General features: G+C 35.6%; 1 protein-coding gene across 1 annotated transcript in view; it reads right to left on the bottom strand.

Annotated features, from left to right (window-relative positions):
- LOC143186937 (uncharacterized) overlaps positions 1–19455 on the bottom strand; it is a 110091-nt gene that overhangs the window by 65433 nt on the left and 25203 nt on the right. The window contains exon 2 of the mRNA XM_076390820.1: positions 9808–9870. The gene's annotated coding sequence lies outside the window, so the exon portion shown is untranslated. The remainder of the gene's footprint in view (positions 1–9807; positions 9871–19455) is intronic.

The raw sequence follows: 19455 nt of genomic DNA, 5'->3' as shown, positions 1-19455 counted from the left end.
TTAATAAACGACATTTAAATATCTCTTTATGTCTACACTTACTACTCTTACATGCTAACAATTATGTAACATGGTGACAACAGGTGATAACAATGATTGCAGAGAAACCTTTTTTTACTAAAATTCAAATAAAAAACTTGTTCGAAATAATGAGGAGTTACAGTACAGTCACTCTAGGTTTAATAATATAATTAAAGTATGCTTTCCACGGAAACAATTTGATCAGATTTGAGAGGAATTTATATAACATAAACAAAGACCAGGAGGAACTTCTATTATGAAAGGGAATTAATTGCTCGAGAGTCAAAGAAGACACTTTCTCTTACTGTCTAGTAAGACGCCAAGGAATTTTCTGAAAACTTTTCAAATCATGAATTATATATAATATTAGATGTAGAAGATGAAACTAGGATAACTAATTTTTTGAACTGTTTACTTTAATTATTATGATGACAAATAAGAAAATGATGTTACAATAGTTTGTTTGTACTCTCCGTGTTATTTAGACTTCGTGAATTACTTATCACGCGAAAAATGTTTTAAACAGAAATTGCATGGTGTCGAAGGCCTCTACTATAGTAATTAGTAACTTGCTGTCTATCATCTTGCGCAAAACACAGAAATTATGCTTGGCATGGACATAGATACTCAATACGTATTGTAGGTATTTGACATAGTGTAAATTACTAAGTACAGTAATTCAATGACACGTGTGATTAATGGATCATAGAGTGGAGCCATCCTTATTTGTATATACTCAAATGTTCTACTATCCACAACGTTTTATTATACGTATAAACATAAACAAACAAATATAAAGAGGGTCTCTTATGACTTGAAAAAAATATTGTGTTTAAAGCGACTTGTCAAGAACATTTCTTGTCTGTTTTAATAAATAGTAAAATTTAATGTGTGAGATTTTAAATAAAAATAAATCCTAAAAAGAACCAGTAAATATACAATTTGAATTTATGGTTTATGATAAAATTACTATAAGATCAGTTCAACACAATTTTAAATTATGCAATGAAAATTACAAATTCTTGTCTGTAAAAGTTTCTATCCCATTGTAATTCCAAAGTTCCAAATCTTATTTTTATAATATCATATTTGAAATTTGCAAATTATTCTCAACTCATGTATGTAAGTCACTATCTGATGCTTCCACATCAAATAATTTTTCTTTACTCATAAAAAATTCAGGTTACAAAGGCCTAACTCACATACCTACGAAAATTCCCGAAACAAAAAAATTTCAGAAATCATAACGCTACCAAAAGGCTCTACACCAAAACGTTACAAATCGCCAACATCAGAATCGATCACAGTGATCGAATATCCCCGATTCAAAAAATCGCCCAGCAAGCGGCTTGGCGAGGAAGTTGCTCGGGCCAGGGTAATAAAAAATCAAGACCACTTTCTACAGCGTTTGCTCCAGTTACAATCGAGACACAGTGTATCTTTGTGCGGTTATAAAACGATCAAGGTGCAAGATCATGGACCAGGCGGGCAAAAACTAGGAACACGACGCGCCTCCGTTTCTCCTCGCCCTTGAATTAGCCTTAAAGACCTCGCGCGAGGGGCATCGAGGGATTTATCGCGACAATCCATCATAAAAATGATCCACAGAGAGCCGCGTATTCGACAGCGTGGATTCTGCCCGAGTAATGCGGGATGGGAGCGTTAAAAAGTCTCGCGGAGGCAGCGCGAAAGGCGCGACGGAGAGGCTTGACCTCGAGCAGCCAGTCAAGATCATTTCCTGGCGAGTTTCTTTCGGTACACATTTCGTATCGCGGCAAGGTTATGAAAGGATCAGGGAGGTCGTCGTCCCCGAACGCACCAGTGAACCTGCTCGTTGATTTTTACTTCAACGAGGACAACAGAGTAACCGCGAAAGAGTCGTTGCTCCTTCCGGCCGTCCTTAATTTCCAGTTGTTTGCGTCGTTTCTCGTGTTCCTCAGCTTTTCCTGCTGATTTTGTTTGCGGTCGTAATTGACTTGCTCGTTTGGCGGACCGATTAGCTCCGGAAAGCAGGAATATTTATGGTTATTTTGAATGTAAAAAGTTATGTATTAATCGGGCAGTTTGGCACTGAAGGTTTCATAAATTTCAAAAGTGGAGTCAATCAGTTTGGTCTGCGAATGGCTCAATTACAATTAAAAGTATGGTAACATGCTCGTTACCAGTGTTATAGTACCATGTATAGTGACGGATAAAAGTAAGGTTAGAAAGTAAATGGAACGAAGATAATAATTTCTTGAGAGAGAACTATGGACTCTGGTCATGGGGTTGAAAACTATACTAGAATACTATATGTATATCTGTGATTGTAAAGCAAAATGACCTATCATATTTACAGAAAATTCGAGTTAAAGTCTGAATTGATATCTAGAATATAGAATCTATATTTTCCGAAAGAAAAAACGGCAGTAAAAGGATTTTTTTACCTAAAAATAAGGGTTGAAGCCAATATCTCTAAAATAGAAACATATGACTTAGGTGTTTTGCCTTGCAACCACAAACGTAAGCGTGTAAAATGTAAAATTAAATAGGTTTTTAGTGTGGTAGTTATTTCCCCAGATAACACACAACGTCTTGAAGACGTCTATTTTATGTCCAGTTTATGCCTGAACATCTTACGACATAATTTGGACATCTTCATCATTTATAAGGAATGTAAGTTTACAGAATAGTACAGAAAACACATAATTTGCAAAAATATACAAAATACCTAATACAGACGTTGTAAATATTATTTTTTCAGGATGGACAAGATCTATATTTAAATTTCATTTCTTTAGTCACATTCATGATAATGTGAATTTCCATAAAAATCCTCGCTCTACCTATAACATAAAGTAGAGTACAGTACTTTATATTACTGTAAATGTTCTAGTAGTCGACCATATCTCGGTACTTGAACACTAACGCTAATTTTATGTAATTTTTACCTTAAATTCTAATGTACCTACATCCTAATGTAATAAAAAGAATAATATCATAAAGTAGTACATTCAACTACTGGGACTCAAGTTAAGTGTCAGGATATGCATTTTAAGGTAATCAACTTACTAAGGAACTTGACATCTTAATTGACCAGGTATTGAGACATTTACCTTAATTTCTTCTAGCACCTATTAACCATCGTTAACATTACTAACATGTGGGTATAAGCAACCTAATTGCAAATTGTACACCTCTAAGTATACAATTTTGTATTCCAATGATCAACCAGGAAAATGTCTGCAAGATACATTCTAGATTGACGAAAAAGTTCTGCTATTCGTATTCAAACAACGTTTTATTTGCGCGTAAACAGGATAATCGGCGTTGGATTTTCCTCAATCTTTCCTGTGTTTTTTAAAATTCAAATCATGGGGCAGCATGATTTATTAGCTCAACTGAATGATATACCTGTCTCATGTTGTTATGAACAAGACGTACTTATGATGCACGATACTTGGGTACGACTACGTGAAAGTATGAAATTAATTTTCGTTTGCCTCTTGGAAAACTACGAATTAAGTGTCTAATCACTGTTTGTAGTAGCAATATTCAACATATGTATATATAAAAGCATACTGTCAAAATCGAAGCGCAAAAACTGCATTATCATTAAAGTGTATTTAAAGAAATGGAACCTAAATAAAAATGTACTCCTTCTTTCTAAGACAATAATTTGTACTCTTTTTCTCATAATTTCTAGATTTTTAAATTTTACACGTATTCTGTAATCTTTTACACATTTCAAAATTTCCATAAATGCATACAAATCCACAGGCTAGTTGTCACCAATTTTTTACCATATATTTTACAAATAAGGTGATTTTATATTACAAATTAACATATATTGTTTTCAAAACTTAGAAAATAATCATATAATTGAAAACCGAATATTGTGTAAGTTTTAAGTTAATACACTAGGTTAGTGTTTGAAAAATAATTAATATTCGCAAAACTAAATTTTGTTGGATTGTGAGAGGAATTTTCATTCTTTTATACTAATAAAGTACCAGTTACTAACAAATTATAAAAGATCCCAATTTTCACACGTTTTTCCCGATTTTATAAAAAATCCCAAATGAGCTTCATATGGATGACTCTAGGACCTAAGACATCAAGTTTTTTTTAGTATTCAAGGACTAGTACGTCTACTATTCTTACTATTGCAAAATAGGAACTATCTTTTTACAACTAGTGAAATAATATAATATAATTGTTTGTCGCGGAGACTGAAAGTATTAACACTATAATATCATATCACGTGAGAACACAGGATGTCACGTGATATGCATAGAGTATGACCTAATGTTTTTTCCTTATTTTGAAATCTATTAGAAACAAATTTGCTATCCTGCAATGTGATACCATGTCATTTCAGGTTACGTGATGTTAATGTGTTTCTATCTTAACTCCACCTTTATCTAGTTCACTCATTGAGAAAAGCGAGATTTTACTATGGACCAATCTTGCTCCAAGCTTGGGTCTATGGATTTTTGTCTAGAAATCAGAAATAAATCCAAAAAAATACATTCGTATCCTTTTCATAAAATAAGTAGTCACAATCTCGTCATGTTAACATTTAGAAACGCCTTATAATGTTTCTAAATACCTATTTATAATTAGCGAAACAATCAAATAAGTATTTCATCAAGTTTAGAATCTTATCTGACGTCTAAAATACTAACGTTATTTTGTAACTTTAACTCTTAAGTATTCTTGTGGGGTCCTTCAAAACCCCAAGCATTACATATACTTGTTGCTAGTTTTCTTATCTACTGACAGATAGCTTTTTCAGAATCCCATTAATCTTCAGTTAAGTCTCTTTGCAACTATTGTTATCAATTGTTATCCGTGAAGTGTATTGATAATAAAGTTGGGAAAAATATTCCACCAGAGCACTTTAGAGTTAATTGCAGTTTTTAAATTTTTACAATATTAACAAAAGAAGTACAAATAGTCGTTTTCGCTTAAAATTAGAGCTGTCCAGTTTTTGCAATGAGACCTTCAATTATTAGTCCATGAATTTCTCATGAATGGTGAATTTGAAACCACAGGCAAAATTCTACACCTGAGAGTCAGACTAACCCAAGACCATTTTTTTCAAAATTGAGTTCTTTTACAGAATCTTACTGCTTTTTCTCCATTATATTAGAATAACATCAATTTAATTAAGTTAAGTTGTAAATGAAAGACATTTAATAATATAAACTACTTCTAATACTCTGCTAAAAAAGAAGTAATTACGTTTGTCTTTTAGCTTTCCTGGAAAATAACAAAACAGAACTTGGGTCACGTTGGCTCTCAGGTACAAAATTGCAATCACTTGTCTTACTACAAAAATAATAGAAACGCAATTCGAGTCTCAAAGAGTTAAAACTAGGGTTCAAACCCAATTTTTTCAAGTAACTTTTCAAAAGCTTCCTTGAGCGAAGTCTCAGTCGACTCAATTGCCCCTGATGGTCAATAGAGGAGGAAATCTGTCCCCATTCAAGCGTCTCCCTAGCCTGGAGCTCGCAGACAGGTGGGTGCGACCAATGTTCCGCAACGAAGGTGGCCAGATAGAAGACTTCAAGTGTGTCACGCTAGTAGAACATTTACCAGATTTATTGTTGGACAATTATGCGGCAATCCGTGGCGACATTCATCAGCGGCATTTAGACGGCCGACCATCGTGCACAGAAGTCTCTGTTGAGCGTCGGATCAGGTTTTATTGATGTTAATACGTCCGTTTAAAGGACCCCGTCGCGCTCAGACGCGGCGATTGGCTAAATTTACACCACGATTGCGAAGGAGAGAGGTCAGGCTCCCGAGGAACTTTGAACCGAGGAATCAAGGCCTCGGGGAGTGAATCGGGACAGGACACGAGGTTTACTCCAATCAATGGAATGTGAATTTAATTATGCGCTATCCTGGCTCGGTGACTGATTATTCAGCGAAGGTCTCTGGGTTCTCGTTTTTAACTGCCAGATGATATATGTGCACACGTAAGTAGTGAGCCTGATTATTTATACTACTGGAACCGTTTATTGCATCCAGTGAACATTTAACGTGTTATCGCTGGAATGTCAGACATTGTTTAGGAAAATATTATTAACCTAGATACCTACTTATACGAACATTTATAGTTCCATATCTTGGACGAAATGAGTTCAATGTCAGCTCATTTAGACAGCGTGTTTCTTCAAACACTGTACAGACTGCGTAAGTAGAGGTATCAGGGAATTGTTCTGTTAAGCATAATAATTTGTGTAAATTGATCACAGTTTACTTGTCTTTTGAGACATTTGTATGAAATTTACTTAACTCGTCAAGTGTGCAATAATAGACATTGTATATCGTATGTATATTTATAATAAATTGTATATTTGAAGAGATTTAATGATAAATTAAACTACTTCATTTTTGTATTAGTCTTACTTAGTACAAAGACATTTTTGGTCGACATATTAACTCGCTTTTATTAATTAAAACAATATTAGTAAAATAAAAACAACTGAACCAATAAGTTTCAGTATCTACTAATAGTACTATCCACGCCCCTGCTATTATTCAATAATCTTTCAAGGAAATGGGTCTAATAATTCATTGGAACTATAATGAACACATAGATATTTATCACTATAATAAAATAATATTATACTATAATAATAATAATATTATATTATATTGTATTCTGAAGAAAGCTGCAAATATCTTTTTGGAACTGTTCGTTCTATAAAAACGGGGATTTAATTGCTGAAATTTGGTCTACAGAATTCAGGACCTCGAAGGTGTTGAATTGGGACGTGACTGACTATGCAATGCGAAATTTAAATTTAATTAGTCGAGACATAAACTCGAGGTAATTATTTCGTGAAAGTCAGTTATTACTTTATCGTTTCTCAATAACACTATTGTGAAATTGCTTAATAAGAACAAACAAAGATGGGTTCAGATTCATTAATGACTTATTCTTTTATGGTATTTATTTAAGATTGACTGTTTTACTTATTAAACCAAAACAAATAAATAATTACATTTCAGAATGTGTACAAACGTAATCATTTAGAATTTGAGTATTTCTTCTTCACGCATAAGGAAAGTTACATAAATCCTCTACTGACCTACCTTACGCTATCCCCATTAATCAATTTCTCGAACGTAAGAGTGTCTCATCTATGTAACTGGATAGATTGCTTCATAATTCGATAGTATCTTGATATTAAATTTAACGGTTGGAATCAAATGTATTCATATTTTTCTCAAATCAAGTGTCGCTGATACATGTAGAACTTAAACGCTCAAGTATTATAGGAACATGTCGATGGCTTAATGTAAAAATGTAAAGAATCTTTAAAGATTTTATAATACAAGATTTTAAAACAAGATTTTGTAATATGAAATCTATTTATAATATAAAATCTCAAACATCATCAAACGTGGACATACCTGCAACGCTTGTGCATTAAGCTATGGATACTACAGCAACCTGCGTAAGCAAAACTTTCGTGAAATGCAGTTGTATAATAAGTAGACTGTGGATTTTTATGCACTTATAGGAAATTTGAAAAAAAAAATATACAGAATTCATATAATATTCAATAACTGTACAAAATATCAAAAACTACGTGCATTTTATAATATTTCAAGGATGAAACGAGTTTTCAATTGAATTCCATTTCTCTAAATGTATTTATAAAAATAAAAGTTCCCATAAAGCTCCACGCTATCTAATAGTCACTTTTATATTTGGAGGACAAAACTCTTCAAAATGTAACAATTACTAAATTAATGATGATTTAATAAAACAGTTACAGACCTTTCTTTTCACTACACATTTTAGTCTTATTTTTATCTAGATATTGAACACTGACAAAATATACACGAAAATAATCGAACACCCTATATACTCAACAACATTTCTAGCGACTAATTCCCCAGCAACGTGTTAACCACGTAACACATAAAAAGTCTCACAGATTTGTTTTTCTCAAGGAAGTGTCTTTCGCCAATGACAAATGCGTACACCTCCCTCAGTCTGGATACGTTAATATGTAATGCAAACGCGTTAGAGAAAACGCATAGGACGCGACCATCGTGACTAAACTCGCTTAATCTTTTTCCGGTTGCCGCGTGCAGCTGCAGGAAAGTCCTTTCCTGCGTTCAGCGTTTTCACACCTGACAGGAAGGTATCATTAGAAATTCTGTCGCACAAACTCGAACCACTCGGTATTCGCGACGTGGTTCCTTCCGTGCCCGACGAAAGTCGGTTTGCGAAATGTGCACGATTGAAATCGCTTGGGGAGAGTTACGCTATTCGATGCTATCGACAGAAGTCTCTAACCAGAACCTGTTGGTTTATTAACCCTTCCAGCAGTCACATTTTTAGTAACAGCGTTAAACGATTTGGGTCGTTTGTGTGTAACAGAAATTTGTTTGGGGTTCTAGGTTTTTAAAAAGTTTTCATGAAAATTCTGTGTTACTTCTCAATGTCTCTAGAATGTTGGCAGAGCTTCTCAAACTTTTATCAGCCAGGACCCACTTTTTAAAATGATTATGTTTCACGTTCTTTTTACTTGTAATGTACATTTAAAGAAAGAGGAAGGATTGCTTCGCTACTTTCGAGTATTGTGTTGAATACACTTAGATAATATACCAATTTATAAATCAAAAAGTTGGAAACACTTTCTATATTAAGGAACCGGAAGTTCTTTGGTGAAACACGTAATTCAGACTACAGTAAATAATTGTGTAATTTTTTCCTCTGTATTCAGGTAAGGAATACTGTTACTATTACTGAAAGTACTAATTTCAATTGAAAAATACTTTACTGTGTAGCGTGACTTTAATAAGAATTTGCAAGTGTTGCGAAACTTTTGGCCTCGAGTGGACATTCACGAGACACATTTAAAATCTGCTTGTGAACCACACTTTGGGAATCTATGGTCTAATAATTATAATTAGATTGTAGATCTTTATGCATTTATGGCAAATTTCAATATGCAAAAACACAGAATGCTCATAATGCACAAAACTCTACAAAATATCTAAAGTCAAATATACTGTAAAGTATTTGAAAAGAGAAACAAGTCTTTACTCATATTGCACTGCTTTAATTCTATTTATGAGAATATGAATTTGTGTAAACATCCGCCCTCTAGTTATTATTCATAAATATAACACTGTTTCTTTTTAGTTTTCACTTCCGAAGAGTAACAAATCCTCTAACATAAAGAGCCCAGGTTGCTGGTAAAAGATCAAGCAGTAATTAACTGAAATATTGATCATACAGGAAGCAATTGAGCTATTTGCATAGTCGATCAATGGAGCGTGTACCTTTCTCCAGCTTTGTAAAGAAAGAATGAATGTTGTCGTGATAATTTGCGAAAAATTAAGGGGAGAACGTGAGCTTGGTTGAAGTACGGAGATTAAAAGTGTGGGCTGTGTACTTAAAAGGAATTTACCTTTTTTTATTAGCACTGAATGGCGGTTCCGAGAAGAAAGAACCTGCGCTGCCTGCGGGAACATTGCAGTGTCTCGATAAAAAAGAAAGTTAACGTGGAGAATTTTTACAAGTGCGTTTCCTTTTCTGCATCTTTTGGCGTTATTTGAAAGAGCAAACTAGACGAGGATCTTGGAAGGCAAAATACATTCGTTAGCACTCATTTTAAATGGCCAGTCACCAGTCAGGTGTGTTTTTGTTTGCCACATCTAATTGGTAACGCTTTGGTCTTGTCTCTCGGTGAATTGAAAGCTAATTAATTTTGTTGAAGCGATCCTATAAAACGTACAGTGTTTGGAGTATTTTATACTGTATGTACTTACGTTCTGTGAATCTGCACACGAAAGTAGTTGTAAGGCGGACGACTCTGTTCCAGAGATTGGAATCTGGAAATTGAAAGAAATGAAGAATTTAGATATTTGACAGTCTCAATATTGGAACTCTTAACTTAATTTTCTTCGAGTCAAAGTGTTAATCTTTTCAACTTTCTGAATTAATTGTCTGCTTTAACGACTAACAGCATAACCATAGAGTATAACGATGCTATATGTCCAATTAAGTTTCAATAAAGTGCGTCACTAATTCAGTCATTCTCATAGTTTGTTACAGTTAATGACAAGAAACCAATACGTGCTTTTTATTAACAGGAAAAAAAATTTATAGTATCACCTTAAGTGACATAGTATTAAGCTAGTTGCAAAATGCTGGCTGTTTTTTCTGCGTCGACAAATTGTCTTTTACTTTTTGTGTTTGGAAGGGAACAAATAAGTTTCTTGATAGTACATTTAAAAAATGAACAAGTTCTATATTATTTAAAAAATTCAATAAAATTGTGCATTCAACTTAATGAAAATAATGTAAATAATGATAAACTGCGTTAATTAGAGTACAGTTGTACCTTTTCCTAATTTTTATTATACACAAAAATATTTGTCAGTGACTTAGGAATATTAAATTAGAAATCTACGAAATGTTAAAAAATCACTTCAGGATAGTGCACTTTAAATTAAAATTAAAATGAAATTAAATTGAATAAAATTGAATTAAAATTCTATCATAAAAACTAACACGTTCACTGTCTACTTTCCTACCATAGTGTACATTACTCATAAACCTTGCACACGATGCATGAGACTTTCATAGCTTTCATAGCTCGAAACTCATGAACTTGCTACTGTCACTTCAGAGTACAAAGCATCTTCTTCCGTAAATTAGCACGTATGTGACAAAGACATGTTTAACTACTTTCTCAGGAAACAGTATTTCTTCACTATAGGCTCACTGATAACTAACTTATAGCCAAAGTCAGGTTTACTCTTGACGACAACTCATATATATACCAATATCAGTTTATTTTTAAAACGATCTTTTAACACAGTTCATAATATAATTGAATATAGTAACAAGTTCAAAAGAACATCTGAACACTTTTAACTTACTCGTCGGACTAATAAAATTCTCTGGTTCGTGACCAATGATTCGTAATACGGACACGGTTGAATTGAATAATCGATGACTACCAGGCACATACCAGTGTCAGTGTGTCTTTCGACTTCTGATGAAGTTAGCTGTTATAGCAGCGAAACTGACCGTAGAAAATGTTAACTGAATCAGTAGAAATTATAGTAAGTACTTATAATTATAGTAAGTTTTGCGTGGAATATCGACAGTCTCTTAAAATCTTGGGAACAGGTCTGCCTGGAGAAGATTTATGACTAGAATATAAATTTTTATATTTTTATAAACGAGGTTAAAGAAATGGAACCTGAATATAAATTTGCTTCATCTTTTAAATAATTTGTACTCTGTTTCCTTTTTTGTTTTCTTTTTTTGGTTTGTATTTCTATGCAATTTTTTACGCATTTCGAATTTTCATAAATGCATAAAAATCCACAGTCTATTTATGAGCATCATAAGATATCTCCCCTCGAAATAGAGTAAGTTTTATTTGAAACATTTTTTGAAACGAGCTATAATTTAGAAGATAATCTGGTGAAACTTTAAATGGGACACTATATTTCTGTATCTGAGAATCAGGCTAACTCAAGTTCATTTTTTTTCATTTTAATAGAATAATAATTAAGTTACATCATAAGTAAAGAAGATTTACTAGTATAAACTACTTCAAATATTATGTTAAGACATGGCTGATGGCATTTGTTTTTCTGTTCTCCTTAAAAAAAGACTTGGGTCATGTTGACTCTCAGGTACAGATGTCATCATTACAAACATATAATAAACGTGTCTCATTATCAGTCACGTGCTGCATTATGAACACGCGTAAACGTGTCTTATCGTCAGATGAAAGGTGGACTTCAGCTTCTTGCAGGACTATGATTTATTATTTCCTTTTTTTCACATTAGGTGACACTTCCACTCGATACCTCAATTTACTGCGCTATACTTCTAGCCCAACTGTATGTATTTAGATATCTTTCAACTTATGGTTAGGAAACAGAAGCTCTCTAATGATACAATTTTCATTTCCCTTTGCAGACTGCTGTAGATAAACTGCCTCCCTTCTTGAAGGGTTAATCAAAAAACACTAGGATCCATCTCTTCCGCTCATTTATCATCCTTCAAACCTTGACCACTGACATTTACACAATGTTGCGTCTTACTCTGTGTTTACAATCACGATTTACTGCCAACTCAACCTTGCTTATCAGGCCCAAAAAACGCCTGTACAGATTTTAACGACGATGACGCTGTTTCCTACCGAATGAAAGCAATAAACGCTCAGCACCTTCTCGGTAAACAAATCCTCTCGTGGACACAGTTTTCTCTTCCACTCAAGCGCGTGTCGTTCCTGGCGGCCAATATTGCGCGGGAAAAAATGTTAAGCTGAAGTTATTGGAGTCTCTTGTAGAATTTATACAAGGACTCTCAGAGGTCTGAGTTTAATAGAATCAGTAACAGTCGACTTTGTAGATGTAACAAAACTGCTTTTACTGTAGCCTAGGTACATTTGTTAATTATACTAAGTTCTACAGAAGTGTAATCTGCTTAAATCTACTTAGGAGACATTTGCAAGATCTTTATGGCAATTTTCTCCCGCGTGTATTTTCTGGATGAAAAATTCAAAACTCCATTGGCAACATTGCGTGGGACATTAAGAGCTGTGCTCCTAGATAGCTAGATTTTTATGCATTTTGTAACTAGACTGCTGTTCGTTATGCATTTATGGCAAATTTGGATGAGCAAAGAAGTACAGACTTCATATAATGTACATTCATCAGTATTGGATTCATATTTTAATAAACTATCTCAGAGAATTAATAATCTACAGGGTGCCTTAAAAATAGGGAATTCAAACTGTGGCATCGCATTCTACCCTTCCTAAGGATGAAGAAAGTCATACAAACATAAACCCAAAAATTTACCTCGAATATTTAAGAAATGCACCTCGAAAAGGAAGAATTTTCAGACTAATGTTTACACGGCCTTTCTTTCTTCCTTAAGAAGAATCAAATACGATACCAAAGTTTGACCATCTATTTTTTAAGTTCCCTATATAATCTATTTTCCAGATTATTTTTAGATTTCGCAAAATGTAGATCATTTTTTAGATATTCGTTACGTCTTCCCAGGATGAAAAATCGAAATCTCGATTGGCAGCACTGCAGGCGGTACACAGTTCCGCCCAATTTAAATATCAGTCACGATCGTTGAGCGTTTTCGCCGCGGCCGCAAAAAACAATCACGCGCGCGCGCGCGCGCAGCGTTAGAAAGTTCGCGTCGCGGATAAAAAATTCATTCTAAAACCGTGACCATCGCGTGAATCGTTTTTGCGGCGTTCGAAAGGAGCGTTCACTTTGAGAGACGGTCGGCTCGCGGAACGCGCAGCCAGGAATGCAAAAGATCGATTTTCGATGTCTCTAACGACGAGTTCGCTAGAAAGCCGGAAGTCGACCGGAAGTTGCGGCGGTTCTCGCTACTTTCTGGACCCGACAGGGCTTTATACGACGGCTGGTCCTTTGTCTGATGATTCCGCCATTAACGCGATTGTCTCGCCACTTTTTGCTCGCCGTTCGTTTTCATTTGTCTGCGTAATAAATAGCGGCATCTCTTCTTCTGGAGAGAGCAAGCTTGAGCAAGAGGGCAAATTTTATTCGAAATTTAAGGTAAAGGAAGTAAGAAATAAGATTTTGAAATGACAGTCGTTTTAAGTAGTTTGTTACTTTTATTTTGGGGGGATGAAGGAATAGCAATGAAGACTATTGAGCTGCCCTCTTAGAGTAGAGTATATTTGCTCTCTTCTTCTGGAGAGAGCAGGCTTGAGCAAGAGGGCAAATTTTATTCGAAATTTAAAGTAAAGAAAGTAAAAAATAAGATTTTGAAATGACAGTTGTTTTAAGTAGTTTGTTACTTTTATTTTTGGGGGATGAAGGAATAGTAATGAAGACTATTGGGCTGTACTCTTAGAGTAGAGTATATTTGCTCTCTTCTTCTGGAGAGAGCAGGCTTGAGCAAGAGGGCAAATTTTATTCGAAATTTAAGGTAAAGAAAGTAAAAAATAAGATTTTGAAATGACAGTCGTTTTAAGTGTTTTGTTACTTTTATTTTTGGGGGATGAAGGAATAGCAATGAAGACTATTGGGCTGCACTCTTAGAGTAGAGTATATGTCTACCATATAACATGTAATATACGATACATATTGAATGTATAGATTGATCCACCTAAGTCAGACCATCGAAATATTTCTTCCTGTTGGAGAGATATAAGAAATATCTTATATGCAATTTAAATGATATCAAGAGACTCTATATTGCACAGAATACATTTTCTAAGGTCATTTTTTTGGAGTGTTGGCTTCTTAATACCCTCAAAATTGTATATTAAATATTTGTTATATCTCCCCAATAGAAAAATATATTTAGGTAATCTGCTTTAGGTGGACCACCCTATATAATATAGTAACTTCTAAACGGCACAGTTGGGTACCATGTTTCTAATCGTGTTTCTGAAAATAAGAATTGGCATAAACATCCAGTCTACTAACAATTGTATTATTTTGGCAGTGATTCTACCTCAAAATGATATTTGCTTTACTAATTCATTTAATTAATTTTCGTATTTATCCTACAGTGATCTCCTTCTTTTAGTAGCTGTCGTTATAACTTCTTATTATCATCTGTCATAACTGTGTAAGTTAATTTTATTCCCACTCACATAAAATTGCCATCCATGTAATGATAGTGTTAATTGATAATAGCTTGGTAAAAATAATAAAACCAGCCATCAAAAGAGTCCATCATATTTAATCCTTTCAAATCTGGACATTTCTGGGCTATAAAAGAAAGTCTTCTTTACCATTTATTAATAATAGTCGCCTAAATAACTTTCATATAAAATTTGATGATATGAAGTCTTTGCTTTATCCAAAGAGCAATGTTGCAGATATATAACCCCACCAAAACCAAATATATTGATTATTTAGTTCTTCTGATCTAAAAATACGATGTTATGCATACATAACATCGAGCATGAAAGAGTTCAACTTCGCGTCAACTCGAAAAATCGAAGTCCTACAGTAGTTGTTACAGTACTCGAAAAAAGTATAGGAACATAGTCAATGGTAATCCACCCTTTTTCAGAGTTAATCTCCGACCATTCCTTTTCCATGTTGCTCCTGACTCGCCTGCTCGATTATTATTCTCCTCCCCTCCCCCTTTCTCTCGTGATCATTAAACGCCCCACTCGTTCTTTGGTTTTTTCTCCTCTCAACGATTCTACATGCAAATCGTACGGGGACGTACAAATTCTTAGGGAACGATTCCGTTAGCGCGAGCTGCCGCAAGGTGCAAGATACATACACGATAAGACAAGAGAAAAAGGGCCATGGGAACCGATGGAGAACAGATTGTGAGATGTTTATCGATCTCAGAGGAGCTGAAAAGCGTTTTCGTTTTTGGTTTGGAGAGGAATTAGGCACTGGCGGGTCGATGTTCCTATCGGGAACGTGACGAAGATTTATGAAACGGAAGTCCTTGGCAGACACCTTCGTGTGAAATATTGATTTCAAGGTTAATATGTCTTGCGATGTCTGTAAAAGGGAGTCAAAGGTATCGTGGTGTATGTATTACTATAAAAGCAGGTACTACTACAAACGAGTTGTTTGATCGATCACTTGCAATTGGAAGCAAAGAATGAGATTAGTGAAAGGTTTTATTAACTATTGATATATTTTAACGTTAAGATTGGGAAGTTCGGAAAGTTTGATCGATACAGAAGAAGATTCCTATGTCTTTTAGTGTATAAATATTTAATCTGAGTTGCAACTATATTTTTTCTCAACAAAGCTCCTGAATTTGATCCTCTAGAAATAGTACCTTTATTTTTAATAAAATGCAATCTTGAGGAACTAGTTATTTTTCGATTTCTACGTACTTGTAAATCTCTCCTCAGGCATCTTGTAACATGATTTTCAGTTGCTAGCCAATCTGACCTGTCCATTCCCTGAAGCCTCACGATTACTGTCAGGAGTTAGGACCTTTAGCCACTTTAAACTTCGTGTAAGTACTCATATATTACAGACAAATTGTCAGCAGTGTTAACCTACTCGTCCGTGATTCCATGCAAACATACACTATCATTGCCAAAAGTGTTAAGAGTTTAACTTACAATACTCCTTCCCTAGGATGATAGCTTATTGACACTAAGTTTGCAATGAGAAACATGTTTCTAAGAACACCTTGTGTGCTAGTAGCTCACATTACTCTTCTTAAAGGTATGTCTAATAGTTTGCCATAACAAACTCTATCTATTCAAAAATAATTTCAACTTTACCAACAACGGCGAATACAGTAACTAACTTACAAGTATTATGCGCTCCAGTTCCTTACATCTTGAAGAGTCTAAACCTTTCAACTGTGAGACTTCCTCAGAAATTTTAAGGAACGAGTTCATCGATACAAGCTCATTAGCAAAAATTCCGCCTAACGGCATTAGTCAAGCATCCAACTGCCAAGAAGAAGTTCAACCGCAAGCCATAAAAATAATTAAGAAGAGAAACATTCTTTCCCGAATACAACGATAAAACATCTTAATTGAAACATTATACTCTTTAATTAATTAGACCAACAGTCAGCTCGAAGTTTCTCATAAATATGTATCGCGCACACAAGTATCAACCGATGAAATAGCGCGCGACTCGAGCCAACTGAATCAGCCTCACGTAATTAAAGACAAAATCGGCATAATTTGTGCAACATAACGTTCCATTGCTCCATGCTGAATCGCTTAAATGTGCAGACAGGAGCTGACTCGTGTCTGCGATTGGTCATAACTTTTATGTACTACAAACTTGGTACACATAACAAACTAAAGTGATATCCAAGGTGACAAAGGAAACAACATAGTTTCAACATCCATTCAAACATGTATTTCCACGTAAAGTCAATTCACTCTAGCCTAGTAAAATATTAGATGAAAAAACTGTGTCTCAAAATTCTATAAATTAACGTTGAAGCTATGCTGTCACCTTTGCTAGCGCATGTCCTTTAATCTATATACAAAATTCGTAAAACTACGCTCATATTAAGCAACTTTGGTAAGACGATCGAGTTGATCGAATGGTCCTTCTCCAATTTGGTTGAAAATGTGTCTACATGGACAAGCTTGATCAACTTCATGGTTACCCGACGAAACCTTGCCTAACGTAAATGTACCTTAGCACATAAAAGTTGAAACGCCTCGCAGACAGAAGTCGCCAATCTAGCATATTCCACAGAAACCTGTGCTTAGATGCCCCGCAGGAGGGAATCCGTCGCCACGGAACGATGGACATTTTTCATCCGTTCCGACGACTGAGTTGGACGCCCTCTAGTCACGGGCTGGCGGGTTTCAATTCGTTTGAGAATTCTGTTTCGCCTATTACGAAATGCCGGTAGCGTGGCGCATAGTGTCTCTGTCTAAGCGAATACCCGGCGTCAATTTCCTCCAAGTTAATTTGGCTCTTGGACGGAGACGGACGAGGAGGTTGATGGCATCCGCGGTGCTGGGCATCCAGCGCGCGGTTAACCGATGGAAATTCTGAATTAACGTCCCTTGAAAGCCGTGGGAATATTTTCCGCATGCGATTCCAGGCCGATAAGAATCTTGATTTTAATTTCCCCGAGGATGCTTTCGATTTCCATCGTGAATCTCCAGCGACGCGCGCACACAGGTGCACAGTGGGATGCACAGGGCGGTGGTGTGTGCGTACGCGGATCTTTAAGGGCGGGACTAACTAACGTCTAATCGGCGAGCCTAACGACCCAACTAACTATACCAGGTACACGCCGCTGCCAACAGCAGCCGCGGCTACGGCCGCGTCTTCGCATAACGATCCCAGCTGTGTACTGCCTGTTAGTCATCGCTGAATCATGATCCAGTGATACACGACCTCCCGGTGAAAAAAGTGTGCGAGGAAGACTTACGATACACGCGATAGATACACCCTGCAGTTTGTCCTCTCAGGATACTTCCGGGCGTGTATCGCTGGCTTATCGCTACCTTTGCCCTGGAAGACTTGGAAAACTATACTGCGTTCACTGGGAGAACGCAGTTGCCGGTTGACGAGTTTTCGTACCCTTTGCGCAGTTCACGCCTACGCTCATTAGTTATTGGCTCTGTCACTCCCGAGCACATCCCTACCCATGAACCCCTTGTTGGGCCCTTGGAGGTCCTACCATTTCTAAAGAAAGTCACTTCTTCAAGTGTTAGCGCATAAACGGTGTGAAAGAAATTTTGAGCAAGCAAACGATATTCTTTTAGATTTTAGTTTTCTCCGAAAGTATTAATGCGGCTCTGTTAGCAAATAAAAATCTTCTTGAATATCGTCTCTGTCGACCGAAAACTGGTATAGTCAGAATTCTTACTGCGTTGCAATACCATAAACGACCCTAGATTTCCCGTGTCATAAACTACCTGGTCGCATCGAACATTTTGTAGGAAATCCAGGAAACAGTTCTACCGTTGCTGTTTCTTTATAATCAAATAAGCTGTGGATTCTTATACATTGATATCTCAATAAATATTGTTTCTTAATAGATAGAAACATTTGTTTCATTTGGACACTAGGTATACAGAGTAGAAAGAAGTAAGGAGTGTCCTTTCAGGCTCTTGAATCCTTCACCAATCTCAGTGGAAAAGTCAGTCAGGGCAATGGAAGCCATCTGCGTGAAACGACTGCGTTCTCTCAGTGAACGCAGTATAGGTGTTCGTGATTTAGCTATTAGGAGGTGAATGGAGAAGCCCCTGGAGGCAGATTTTCGAGGATATGGTAAACGCTGGGGTGTTGGACCTTCATGTGAAGCATTAGGGGGTGAAGTATGGAGGATGGCTAGGGGCTGTGTTCAATATTTGATGTGTACGGGTTTAGGAATATATGTAGAGTTGATGTAATGTGACATACACGTTCAATGTGGGAAGAGAGAGTAGAGGATTCTCTTGGTATAAGTTCGATGATGGGTTTACTGTATCTTGAAACAGAAGTCTACTGCTGGATGCAAGAAGGACCTCAGTGGCAAAATTGAATTTCAAGAAAAGTGTTTCTAAATATTACGAAATGAAGTATTTCTTATGTTTATATGCATGGGGTGTTTCACTAAGAACTGACTCAATAATGTACATATTTACTATATGTATCTCGAAATTATATTTGTCTATTGGTTACAAGGACCTCAGCAAAGAGTGTCTCTAAACATCACGAAATTAAGTACTCCTTGTATTTATATGTGCCTATATTGGGTCTTTCAATAAGAAGTAACTGTTTTTTTTTGTTTTAAATAGAACGTAAAATAATGGATACATTTCTGATTTCTTTTATTTATTGTGAAACTCTGCGATAACTCGGTTTTTCTGGCAAACTACCATTCATTTTACAGGATTATCAGCGTAGACTTTACTTTATTGCCGTTTACACGCCAAAACAGAAAACGTTGCACTAGTGCAATCGAATTTTTATTTCGATAATAAATTTGCACAA

This window comes from Calliopsis andreniformis, unplaced genomic scaffold (genome assembly GCF_051401765.1).
Source record: "Calliopsis andreniformis isolate RMS-2024a unplaced genomic scaffold, iyCalAndr_principal scaffold0022, whole genome shotgun sequence".
NCBI lineage: Eukaryota > Metazoa > Arthropoda > Insecta > Hymenoptera > Andrenidae > Calliopsis > Calliopsis andreniformis.
Note: the sequence above shows the minus strand (reverse complement) of the source record. Positions and strands in the feature narration are given on the sequence as shown.